The sequence below is a fragment of the Triturus cristatus genome, chromosome 5_2 (genome assembly GCF_964204655.1).
Source record: "Triturus cristatus chromosome 5_2, aTriCri1.1, whole genome shotgun sequence".
Classification (NCBI taxonomy): domain Eukaryota; kingdom Metazoa; phylum Chordata; class Amphibia; order Caudata; family Salamandridae; genus Triturus; species Triturus cristatus.
Window position 1 is genome coordinate 535,858,407 of NC_140588.1, and position 13,158 is coordinate 535,871,564.

The following is a 13,158-nucleotide window of genomic DNA, read 5'->3' on the forward strand; positions in this document are numbered from 1 at the left end:
ACTATGTATTGTGTTAATGATGACTTGAACCATGGAGTCGGGAAGAAACCATATAGATTTTTCCTTCGTCATCCATCCTTGATCCGTTTGGATCCCTCCTAATTCAGTCCATTTCTTTATTTCTTCTGGTGTAGCATGTGTCTGTATGTCAATTACATCAAGGGTGGGATCCTTAACTGTCATGCAATGTGTTGGTGTCGGAACTATTGTCTTTGTCGTGTCAGTTGTGTGAGTCTGATTCTGAGCAGTCTGTTTAGCTATTCTGTCAGCTAGGTCATTACCCTGAGAAATGATATCGGTAACTTTTGTATGGGCTTTGCATTTCATAATCGATATTGCAGTAGGTAGATGAATCGCGTCTAATAGGGCTTGAATGAGGGGTCCGTGTTGGATGTGGGCACCGTGAGAAGTTAAATAACCTCTCTCTCGCCACAGTACGCCGAAGTCATGGACGACTCCGAATGCATAACGTGAATCTGTGTATATGTTGACTTTCTTATTTTTGGCTTGAATACAGGCTTGTGTCAGAGCGATGAGCTCTGCTGCTTGAGCTGACAAAGTGTTAATACAATTTGTTTCAATGACTTCAGTGTCTGTTGTGACTGCGTAAGCGGCCACTAACTCTCCTGTATTTGTTCTCATACATGACCCATCTACATACAATGTCAAGTCTGGATCTGACAAAGGGATATCTGTCAAGTCTTGTCTGGGTTTCGTCGTGATATTAATGACTTCGACACAATCATGTGCCAATGGATCTGTTCCGCCTACTGGTAACAGTGTGGCAGGATTTAACGTATTACAACGTCTGATTCCTATGTGTGGCTGAAACAATGTCAATTCGTAACCAGTGAGTCTTGCTATAGTCAAGTGTTGTGTTTGTGTGCGGTTCAAGAGAACCTCTACTGCGTGTGGTACTTGTACTGTCAATTGGTGTCCTAACACTATGGCATCGCTTTGTCTGATTGCTAAAGCTGTTGCTGCCACCGATTTCAGGCACGCAGGAAGAGCCTGAGCTACTGGATCTAATGTACTAGAGAAATAAGCACATGGTTTGTGTGATCCTGCTTGTTCCTGAGTGAGTACCGACAAGGCAGTACCTTCGCGTTCTGTAACAAAGAGTGTAAACTGTTTACTGTAACATGGTGTTGCTAAAACAGGTGCTTGGCATAAAGCTTTCTTTAAGCTTTCAAAGGCATGTGTATGTTCTGGAGTCCAAGGGAGGACAGTCGATGTGGCTGCCTCCTGTGTTGTCAACTGGATGAGTGGTTTTGCTAGAAATGCATATTGGGGGATCCACTGCCTACAGTATGAAGTGAGGCCTATAAAAGCCCGCACCTCCTTTTGTGTCTTGGGTGGTGGCATGTTAGCGATTAACTGGATGCGGTCGGGTGTAAGCTGTCTTCCCTCCTTGGACAGCGAGTGCCCAAGGTAAACAACTCGCTGGACACAGAATTGCAGCTTAGAAGGGGACACCTTGTGCCCCTTGTCGGCCAGAAATTTCAAAACCGTCAGTGACGCTTTTTCACATTCAGGTTCGCTTCGGGCGGTGATCAGCAGATCATCGACATATTGAAGCAAGGCAGTGTTAACTGGCATGTGGATACTGTCAAGTTCTCGTTTCAGTGCTTGGCTATAGATGCTGGGGCTTTCTGTAAATCCTTGAGGTGCGCGTGTGAATTTAAAACTTCGTCCATTTAAACTGAATCCGAACAGATATTGACTTTCTGGATCTATTGGGACGCTAAAGAAAGCATTCTTGAGATCAATTACAGTGAAGAACGTTGCTTCCGAGTCAATAGCTGTTAGTAATGAAGAGATATCTGGGACCACAGGGTATTGTGGTATAATACATTTATTTAATTCGCGCAGATCAATAACTAATCGATATACTGGTGGTGCTTTTGGATCCGTTCTTTTAAGAATCGGAATTATCGGGGAATTACATACATTGGAGTCGGTTTCGACAACCACTCCTTGTGCAATGAGCTCGTCAATGATTTGCAGCAAAGCCACAACAGCATCTGGTGGTAACTTGTATTGTCGCATTCGTGGTAGTACTACTCCTGTTTTTAGTGTGACACGATATGGTGTAATGTTCATGCAACCAACATCAGTGGGGCCTTGTGCCCATAAATGTGTAGGTAAATTCTGCAGGCGGTGATCCATGTCTCTGGACACGTAGTGACCTTTAAAGTCACGTAGAAATAATCGTACTCCTTCCGGAGAACAACATATTATGGCTCCTAGAGCTTTCAATGTTTTTATACCTAACAAGTTTTCTGGACATGATTTAGTAAGTAATAAATCTGTAGTACGTGTCAATGGACCAACCGTGAGTGGAAGAGGGTGTGTTACGTCATTAATTATAGGTTTTCCTGAGAATCCAAGGGAAATATTCTGTGAGCCTGAGAGGGGTGCCCCTGGAACTTCACTGCGTCGTATAGTTGTTCTGCTTGCCCCTGTATCAAGTAAAAACTTTCTGTCTTCCCCTAATAGTTCACTATGTACATAAGGTCCCTCTTGGTCTACAGGAACCTCAATAAGGGGTAAGCCAACTTCCCTCTCTAGGCTATTTCATGTGTATCGCTGGTAATCGGGATAATCTGCTTGTGCATACTGATACATCTGTTGTGTCGTTGCTTGTGTTGCAGCAATAGGCTGCGCTTGTGGTGGTGCTACGATCTGTTGTGGAGCTGCCTGTTGCGGAGCTAGTTGTTGCGGAGCTAACCTAGGTTGTGTATGCTGAGGGATTTGTTGTTGATTCTGATCCTGTCTAGGGGGACGTGGTCTTTCCTGGGTTCTACCTGTGGCAATATTATGTTTCAGGACTGGACAATCGTGTATATAATGACCTTGTTGTTTACAATAGTTGCATGTCCCTTTCGTTGGACCTGCGGAATCACCCTTTTGATGACCATCAGCTGGAACTGACTGAGCAACAAGCATTTTCATTTTTGTATCTTTCATACGTCTTTGTTCGTGTTCTTGTTCTTCTCTAATTCTATTGTGGTGATATTGTAACATCTGTAACATTTGTGACGGGGTGTTACCTTGCCAGGTACTTTCGAATTTCAATACTCTATTCTTGACTTGTGGTAGGGAATTTTCAACTAATTTTGTCACAAACAGATGTGGATATGACTCGCTACTTGCTTTTATGCCACTATTTATACCAAAACATTTTTCAAATCGGGAATAGAAATCACTAGTGTCTTCATCTTGCTTTTGTTTACAGGCTGAGATTGCACCCCAGTCTTCCTTTTTCGTAGTTAATAAACGTGGCAGTACCTGCACTAGTAATCCTGGTAATGCTGTAGTCTTTTCCCCAAGCCCTGCTCCTGCAGCTCGGGCCCTTTCTTCGTTTTCTAATGCTGTCCAATCTATCTTTTGGTCTCCCACCTCCCATTCCTTTTGTTTGAGTTTCTCGTAAACACCGGCGGGTAGTAGTACTTTTAATATTTTCATAATGTCGGGGTAGGTATACTCTCCCATGAGTAACATGTCTTTTATCTCACGGTGGAAACCTGCTGGATCTTTGTCATGGCTGGGTACTACTTTTTTCATTTCTAATAATTCTATTTTAGTTATAGGCGTGTACACAAACACGCGTGTAAAGTTATTACCTTCACCTCTGATTGGGTGTACTTCGCGTAACGGATTCTGTCTATCTATGTGATACATTTTTCTTCCCATAATGGGAACTGGAACGTGTTCTGGGCATACGAAAGCTATATACTGGTTTCGAAATTCTAGAATTTCATTAATTAAATCAGTACCTGACCCTCTCCATTTGTTCGTGAGTAGTTCTGTCAATATGTCAGGTAAGGGTCCTGGATCGGAGTGTTGGCTTTTATATAATATAAGGAGGTGTTGAATCATGTATATACTAGCTAAACGCTGTTCGTAGGGGTCAAGATTCAGAAACGTGTGTGCTAGTGCATCATCATTGTATTCGCTGGGACTATCAGCCCATTGTACTGCTGACCTGGCTAATTCTTGTTCGTCCATGGAATCGAGCATATGGTACCCCCTTCGATCTCGGAGTAATTTATCAACGGCTTGGAATAGGTGTTCAGGGGATCTTGTATTTAACATAGGGTTTGGAAAATGTCTGTTATATTCTGGACGTATTGGACGTATCGGGTCATTAAAGCCTCTAGTATTATTATGGGGTCTTCCTCTACCTACGTAAGCTATCGTTTCTAATTGTTCTGAGTCTTGCTCCTCCTCTTCTTCTGATTCTACTCTGTCTGCTTCTCGTCTTTCTTTATGTATTCGTTCTACTTCCTTGCGGATCTTTCGATACATGGCGATTATACACGCCTGTCTATCATGTTTCTCTTCTGATATGTTCTGACCCCATTTGGCAAGTTTTTGCATGGTATCATGATCTGCCCCAGGCCTGTCTTGGTTCCTAATCACGCAATTTATGAAAAAGCGTAGTAGTTGTCTTTGTACATCCACTTTCTGGTATTCCATAGCTTCGTTAATACTTTCTGGACCTCGCCCTGTTTGGACAAAGCGATATATATTGTCTAGGTGTTCAACCATTCCTGGTATCGTCATTAAATATAATGTAGCTCGTCGTATACGTAGTGATGATATGAGCAATTTGTCCTGTCTACCTGGCACTGGATCGTATCTACAATCCACAAGCTGTTCTTTAAACATGTCGGATGTCGCTAATTGGGGTGTACGTTGGAGTGCTAAATCTCTAAGGGTCTGTTTATTTCGCGGCGGGGTGGCAAACATGTCTGTCGTACCTCCTGTAGCACCATCTGAGGTGCTGGGCAAGAAAGGATTCGTTGGACGTAGGATAGAGATTGTAGATGCGGGAAAAACAGTAGAAACGGACGGACCTGTGGGAACTTGTGTAGGAGTTTGTAGTTGCGGGGATACAGACGGATGCTCTTGGTGTTGAACACCATCGGCAAGCGGTGTGTGTGGTATGGTATTAGCATACTCGGGAGCTACGTCATCTAAATAGGAGGAAAGGAAAACGTCCTTTGCTGTTTTGGGATGTGTTTTGGGATGTGCTTTTATCGGGAGCAATGGAGGAGTTAAGTCTTTTGGTATTTCCGGGGTAGCCTTAGGTAACCCTTCGGCCAGAAGAGGATACATACCATTCATAAGAGTGTTTCTTTGTCTATCTACCTGTTCTGATTTTACTCGGGTACCTTCCTCAATTAATAGATTTTCTCGGGTTTTATTTGACTTCTCTCTACCTTTCTCTTCCTGTCTGAGCGCTTTTTCTGTACGCCTATATGATTCTTTACGCCATAATTCAATGGCATCTTTCTGTGACTGTCTGGCTTTCTTTTTCCATAATTCTTCTACTACTCTCATGATGCTATCTGCATCCCAGGTCCCCGCTGCGGGCCATCTCTGATTTTCTGGCAAATCCTTGGTGTAGTCCACCCATAAATCAAGAAATAATACGGCATCTAGGCCATGCTTATGATACATAAAATACCCTGGAGTGTCCCTAGGTGGGATGGGAACAGCTTCTTCGAGTACACCTTTTCTAGTTTTGATCTGTCTTAATTTCGAAAAGAGCGGCATTTTTAGACGGTTACTAGAACACACTTTATACAATGAACACAATAATGAACAGTCATTCACACCACAATATATATATAAAACGTATTAAAACATTTAACACTTAACAGTTTAACGAATGATGATAACTAATAGAAAACTAGTTACTGACATAATACTGACACTAGATAATACTTATTTATATGCAAGACATACTATATATACTGCTAAACAGTACAGATACACTGCTGAAACAGTGCAGACCGGATTTGTGTACCCAAACCCGTCTTGACCGGCACAGATTATGTGCACGTTAAATGCCTCCCCGATAATGGTACTCACTGGGTAGCTCGGAACGGAAGGCCTCGGAACGGAACTGAAACTGGACCGGACTGGACTCGACTCGATTGGACTCGGAACTTCGGAACCTGGTGGGCCTCTGTATACCTCGGATCTTGCTCTCTCAGCTAGGCTCTGGTCGGGATACTTCGCACTTCTCACCGCCTCGTCTGGGTGTTGATCGCAGCCTCAGTCGCCCCCGCTTGGCCGGAGGGAGATACAGGAAATCCTGCAGGTACGCGTTTTTGTCCGTTCAGCTGTGGCAGGAGACCGGGCCTGCAACGCACCTCCGGCGCGTGAGATGAGAAAGTGTCCCTGTTCGGGCGCCAATTTATGTGGTAAATATTTCATTACCGGTACTATTTTTTATGCGGTAAAGTCTAGTAAGAATAACTCAGTAAATATAAGAGGCAGAATCTGTGGTATTAGAGGTTCTAAAAGGCTTTATTCCTATACAAAGGAATACAATTCGAATTGCAGGCTTCTATTCCATCACCACGAAAGTTCAGGAAGGAAGGGCATACATTATTGACAGATAATCAGTTTTATAGAAAATGCATTACAGTGAAACAGATGCAGGAGGCGTAACAGCTGATAATACAGATAAAATATGCATACGTAACTAATAAAGGCGGATATATGGGCGTAATTTAATAAACGTCATTATACATGATGTCACAAGTGGGTGGATCCATAAGAGAATCCTGTAATGTCAGCAGAAATATTTGGCAGAGATGCGCGCGCAGCCGCATGACGTGTGATTGACGTGCAACTAGAGGGTGAAGGGGACTTGACATTTAGCTCTACATGTGGAGACAGAAGTCTGGGGGTCATGTCAACCTAATCCCAAATCATATCTAATATCCTATGTTTAAAGAACTGTGTTATCCAAAAGGAAAGGTTTCTAGGATAGAATCTATTCTATACTGACTGTTAGTGCGTGTACAAGCGTCTAAGTGTCTACACGAGATGCGAGGGGGTAGGAATATTCCATGGTAACGGGGCTATGAATTACTTGCATGAGGACAGCGAGGCCTGGCCCTTTGCATGGTAGCTGGAGGAATGTTTACCTAAACCACTAGACAGGAATGCATCGGATGAGGAGCGGAGCAGATAATTTTGAAGGTGAAATACAGTTTTTGGCAGGCAACAGGCTGGATCAGGCACCGTTAGCCGCACAGGGAGTAGGACAAAGTTCATGGATACAGATGCAGGCTCAGACTGGAGCTTTCAGAGGCAGAAGGCAGGAAAAGACTTGATGACAGAATTCTGGGTCTACTCGCCTGAATCTGTAAAATGTGGAAAGTGAACCACATAAAGTCGGTGGCCTTTCATACTTAGGAATGGAATATCTGACCCATTCATGGCGGATCTGAAAGAGGACATGTTGACGGTGGACGCACATGTATTTGCGTCTTCAAAACTGGAACTGGAGGGAACATACATGTACTTATAGCATGCACATGGAGCCGTTGGGGTCTACGATAGGGGACATAACTGATCACAAAATTCATATTTCCTCACACAACTGAGCGACTGCGGAGAATGAAGCCTCGTCACAGGTAGGGGGACTACTATGCTCTCAGTCGTATATTCTCCATCCTCCCGCCTGTTGGCGGGAGGCTGCCGTCTATCCTCCCAAACATCGTTCCAAGGCTGGACAGCGCATTTGGGGCATGATGTCATCCCAGAGACCCTCTGGGTTACATCCCAATCATGGGGCCTGCATGTGGAGTTATTCAGGTCTAATAATTCCTCTCTGCTAAATCGAAGCAAATGGCGAAGGGCAGGGGTCCTGGCGCTGGGCGCGGATCGAGCGCGGACGGGCGCAGACGGGCTTGCCTTTGGCGCGCCAGCGGCGCGCCCGCTGCGCGGCCGTCCCAGCGCCATATTTATTGCCAGTGGTTACGCCCCCTATCTGACGCGTCGATCCCAGGTGCGGTGCGGACCTGCCTACAGCCGGGTCCGCCTGGGTCGATGGTCGGTGATTTGAAGCAGGGAGAAGTGCACGAGGGCACCTTCCCGGTAAAATTTCCTAACGTGCCACAAGCAATGTGCAAATTAATGCCAATAACATAAAAACCTGTGCAAAATTGGTAATACTTGTTTAAAAATGAACAACAGCTATAGCAATTATTAAGAACAGCAGCGTAAAAAATCCCGACAGTTCAGTGCAAATTTTTGTGAAAGCTAGAACAGTCCCTGAGAGATAGTGCGAGTTAGACCCAGAGGCCAAGCAAAAGCTCTTTCTACAGACCGCTGCGCGGCCGTCCCAGCGCCATATTTATTGCCAGTGGTTACGCCCCCTATCTGACGCGTCGATCCCAGGTGCGGTGCGGACCTGCCTACAGCCGGGTCCGCCTGGGTCGATGGTCGGTGATTTGAAGCAGGGAGAAGTGCACGAGGGCGCCTTCCCGGTAAGATTTCCTAACGTGCCACAAGCAATGTACAAATTAATGCCAATAACATAAAAACCTGTGCAAAATTGGTAATACTTGTTTAAAAATGAACAACAGCTATAGCAATTATTAAGACAGCAGCGTAAAAAATCCCGACAGTTCAGTGCAAATTTTTGTTGAAAGCTAAAACAGTCCCTGAGAGATAGTGCGAGTTAGACCCAGAGGCCAAGCAAAAGCTCTTTCTACAGACCGCTGCGCGGCCGTCCCAGCGCCATATTTATTGCCAGTGGTTACGCCCCCTATCTGACGCGTCGATCCCAGGTGCGGTGCGGACCTGCCTACAGCCGGGTCCGCCTGGGTCGATGGTCGGTGATTTGAAGCAGGGAGAAGTGCACGAGGGCGCCTTCCCGGTAAGATTTCCTAACGTGCCACAAGCAATGTACAAATTAATGCCAATAACATAAAAACCTGTGCAAAATTGGTAATACTTGTTTAAAAATGAACAACAGCTATAGCAATTATTAAGACAGCAGCGTAAAAAATCCCGACAGTTCAGTGCAAATTTTTGTTGAAAGCTAAAACAGTCCCTGAGAGATAGTGCGAGTTAGACCCAGAGGCCAAGCAAAAGCTCTTTCTACAGACCGCTGCGCGGCCGTCCTAGCGCCATATTTATTGCCAGTGGTTACGCCCCCTATCTGACTCGTCGATCCCAGGTGCGGTGCGGACCTGCCTATAGCCTGGTCCGCCTGGGTCGATGGTCGGTGATTTGAAGCAGGGAGAAGTGCACGAGGGCGCCTTCCCGGTAAGATTTCCTAACGTGCTATCATGTATATTGGTCCCAAGATGGCTGCCAACACTTATTGGATGAAGTACTGACTGCCAATCAGATCTCACGATGAGATGTGTGGTTAGGCCCTGCCCAGATATATCTATCTTTTTAAATCTACTTTTCTCAGGAACTACTGAACGGATTTACACCTTTTAAGCAAAAGGCACGAGTCTGAACTGAGGACTACCTCTTTGCCAAATTTGGTGTAATTCCATTCAGCAGTTCGGGCTGTAGCTGCGTCAACAGGTCCAATGGGAAAATGCATGGGGAAAACGCGTTTTGGGACCCCCCTTTTTTGTCGGCCCCCGCTTGATGAATTACTGTGAAAATTTCAGGATAGGAGCGGACCGGAGCTGGCCAAAAGTTTGGAAAATTTTGCGAAGATTCATCAATCGGCGCCAACGTTATTCCAAATAGAATGTTGCAGATTCCTATGGAAAATAGGTCCTAACTATAACTACCTACTGGCGACTGCCAGTAGGTTATATATATATATATATATATATAGGACTGGAAGCTACAAGGCAGTTGTGAGACTACTCAGCCTCATACTGGGTGGCATGCATTGACACTGCTACCCCTGCTGAATATTTTCCTGTGATTTGGGGCTGAAGCGGTGTGGGGACCCAGGGGAGCGCTTGTTTGCTACTACAAGCAGGACAATTTGGCTCACATCTTCATCGGAACCCTGCATTCCGCCCGATCACTGGGTCCAGCAAGCACTCCACACGACACCTACCTGGAAGCAGAGTGCTGCATTCTGGGAGTTGCAGTTTTCGACCACTTCGAGAGCTGCAAATCAGGTGGAGTTACGTTTTAGAGGGCGGAGCCTTGGTGCACGATTACTAAAGGCAGCAGGATTTTTCACCATGTGAGGAAGAAAGCCACCTGTACACTTGGGCGCTGAGGAAGGCAGCACTATGCCGAAATGCATTCGCCATCTTTGTACCAATAAAGCGCTTTCATGATCATCCCCCGCTGTGGTTTCTGCTCTTTCGTGAGGAGGAGATTCAGGTGTATTTGTCTGCGTCGGCCAGAGACGCATTTCAGAGACCCCCGCTTTGCATCCTGGGCCGGACCTGACTGGCGCTGCTCCGGCTGTTCCGTTACTTTTCACGGTAGTGAATCGGTCTATGCCCGCCTCGAGGACTGGAAGCTACAAGGCAGTTGTGAGACTACTCAGCCTCATACTGGGTGGCATGCATTGACACTGCTACCCCTGCTGAAGATTTTCCTGTGATTTGGGGCTGAAGCGGTGTGGGGACCCAGGGGAGCGCTTGTTTGCTACTACAAGCAGGACAATTTGGCTCACATCTTTATCGGAACCCTGCATTCCGCCCGACCACTGGGTCCAGCAAGCACTCCACACGACACCTACCTGGAAGCAGAGTGCTGCATTCTGGGAGTTGCAGTTTTCGACCACTTCGAGAGCTGCAAATCAGGTGGAGTTAAGTTTTAGAGGGCGGAGCCTTGGTGCACGATTACTAAAGGCAGCAGGATTTTTCACCATGTGAGGAAGAAAGCCACCTGTACACTTGGGCGCTGAGGAAGGCAGCACTATGCCGAAATGCATTCGCCATCTTTGTACCAATAAAGCGCTTTCATGATCATCCCCCGCTGTGGTTTCTGCTCTTTCGTGAGGAGGAGATTCAGGTGTATTTGTCTGCGTCGGCCAGAGACGCATTTCAGAGACCCCCGCTTCGCATCCTGGGCCGGACCTGACTGGCGCTGCTCCGGCTGTTCCGTTACTTTTCACGGTAGTGAATCGGTCTATGCCCGCCTCGAGGACTGGAAGCTACAAGGCAGTTGTGAGACTACTCAGCCTCATACTGGGTGGCATGCATTGACACTGCTACCCCTGCTGAAGATTTTCCTGTAATTTGGGGCTGAAGCGGTGTGGGGACCCAGGGGAGCGCTTGTTTGCTACTACAAGCAGGACAATTTGGCTCACATCTTCATCGGAACCCTGCATTCCGCCCGACCAATGGGTCCAGCAAGCACTCCACACGACACCTACCTGGAAGCAGAGTGCTGCATTCTGGGAGTTGCAGTTTTCGACCACTTCGAGAGCTGCAAATCAGGTGGAGTTACGTTTTAGAGGGCGGAGCCTTGGTGCACGATTACTAAAGGCAGCAGGATTTTTCACCATGTGAGGAAGAAAGCCACCTGTACACTTGGGCGCTGAGGAAGGCAGCACTATGCCGAAATGCATTCGCCATCTTTGTACCAATAAAGCGCTTTCATGATTATCCCCCGCTGTGGTTTCTGCTCTTTCGTGAGGAGGAGATTCAGGTATATATATATATATTACCTACTGGCGGTCGCCAGTAGGTAGTTATAGTTAGGACCACGTTTCCATAGGAAATCCGCAACATTCTATTTTGAATAACTTTGGCGCCGGTCGACGAATCCTCGCGAATTTTTCAAAATAGGTGGGGCGCTACGCTCCGCTCCTACCCTGAAAGTCTCGGGGGGATTCGTCAAGCGGGGGCTCAGATAAAAGGGGGGTCCCAAAACGCGTTTTTCCCATGCATTTTTCCATAGGACCTTTAGACAGGGCTACAGCCCGAACGGCTGAACAGAATTACTAGAAATTTGGCAGAGAGGTAGTCCTCCGGTCAAGGAAGTGCCTTTTGTAGGTTTGGTGTAAATCTGTTCAGTAGATTCTGAGAAAATAGCCTTTAAATCAATATATATATCTGAGCCAGCTTACGGTGCGCTTACGGTACGCTTACCGTACGCGTACGGTGGCGTGCGCGAGCGCGATTCTGATTGGCTCTTAGATCTTAGTAAACATTCGAATCGGCCGAAACCAGGAAGCGGCGGCCGCCATTTTCTCTCTCGCACTGAGAGTGATGTTTACAATATAAAGCACAAAAACATGTAAAGGGGCTGTTTGGACAGCTCCCACACACATAGCCATGTTGAGGGAGTCCCCAAAGATCCCCCAAGGCCAAAAACGGAATTTTTATTTTTTCGCTAATTTTCCCGATTACGCTTACCGTACGCGTACGGTAAAAAATTATAAGAAAAAAAAAATTATCCACACTCTCCCCACCCCGTGTGCAATTGGTGCCCGAAGGGCACCAATAGGGCATGGCTTATTAGAGCTGAGTTAAACTAAAATATTTGAAAAACACAAATAATAAAAAAAAAAATTATCCACACTCTCTCCATCTCTTTGTGCATGGCATAAAAAAAATACGAAAAATTAAAATATTACCTTTCAAAATGAAGTGCATCATATGTCCTCCATGTGCGCACGGTGCGCGAAGCGCATCGTGCGTACATGGCCCATCTAGCGTAACGTGGGCACGCGGTGCGCATAGCGCACCGCGTGCCCACCGTGCGTGCACGGCACTAACTGCGTAAAGTGGGCGCGCGGTGCGCAAAGCGCACCGCGTGCTCACGGTGCGCGAAGCGCACGGAACGAACTGCGTTAAGTGGGCGCGCACGCCACGAATGGCGTAAAGTAACTTAGCATTTAAAAAACCGTACAAATTCACTGAAAAAACCATAGGTTTCACACACGTTATAGTTAGGAATTAGCATTTAAAAAACCTTGCAAATTCACTGAAAAAACCATAGGTTTCACACATGTTATAGTTAGCGGAAATTTTACTGATAAAAAACCAATGAAATTCCCCCGTTATAGTTAGTGCAGGCAACTATAACTCACGCGACCGCAATCTTCTGCTGATGACATATGTGTCTTTATGAAAAAAAATATTTGTAATATATGTATAGCTAAAAATGTATGGAAGAAGACATGGGCAAATAAGTGTCTAAATACAGTATTAGCATCAGCAGAGGATTGCGGTCGCGTGAGTTATAGTTGCCTGCACTAACTATAACGGGGGAATTTCATTGGTTTTTTATCAGTAAAATTTCCGCTAACTATAACGTGTGAAACCTATGGTTTTTTCAGTGAATATATATATATATATATATATATTCACTGAAAAAACCATAGGTTTCAGGGGCGTTATAGTTAGCTGGACATATCCCTCGTACAAAACCCTGAAAATTCCCCTGTTATAGTTAGTTCAG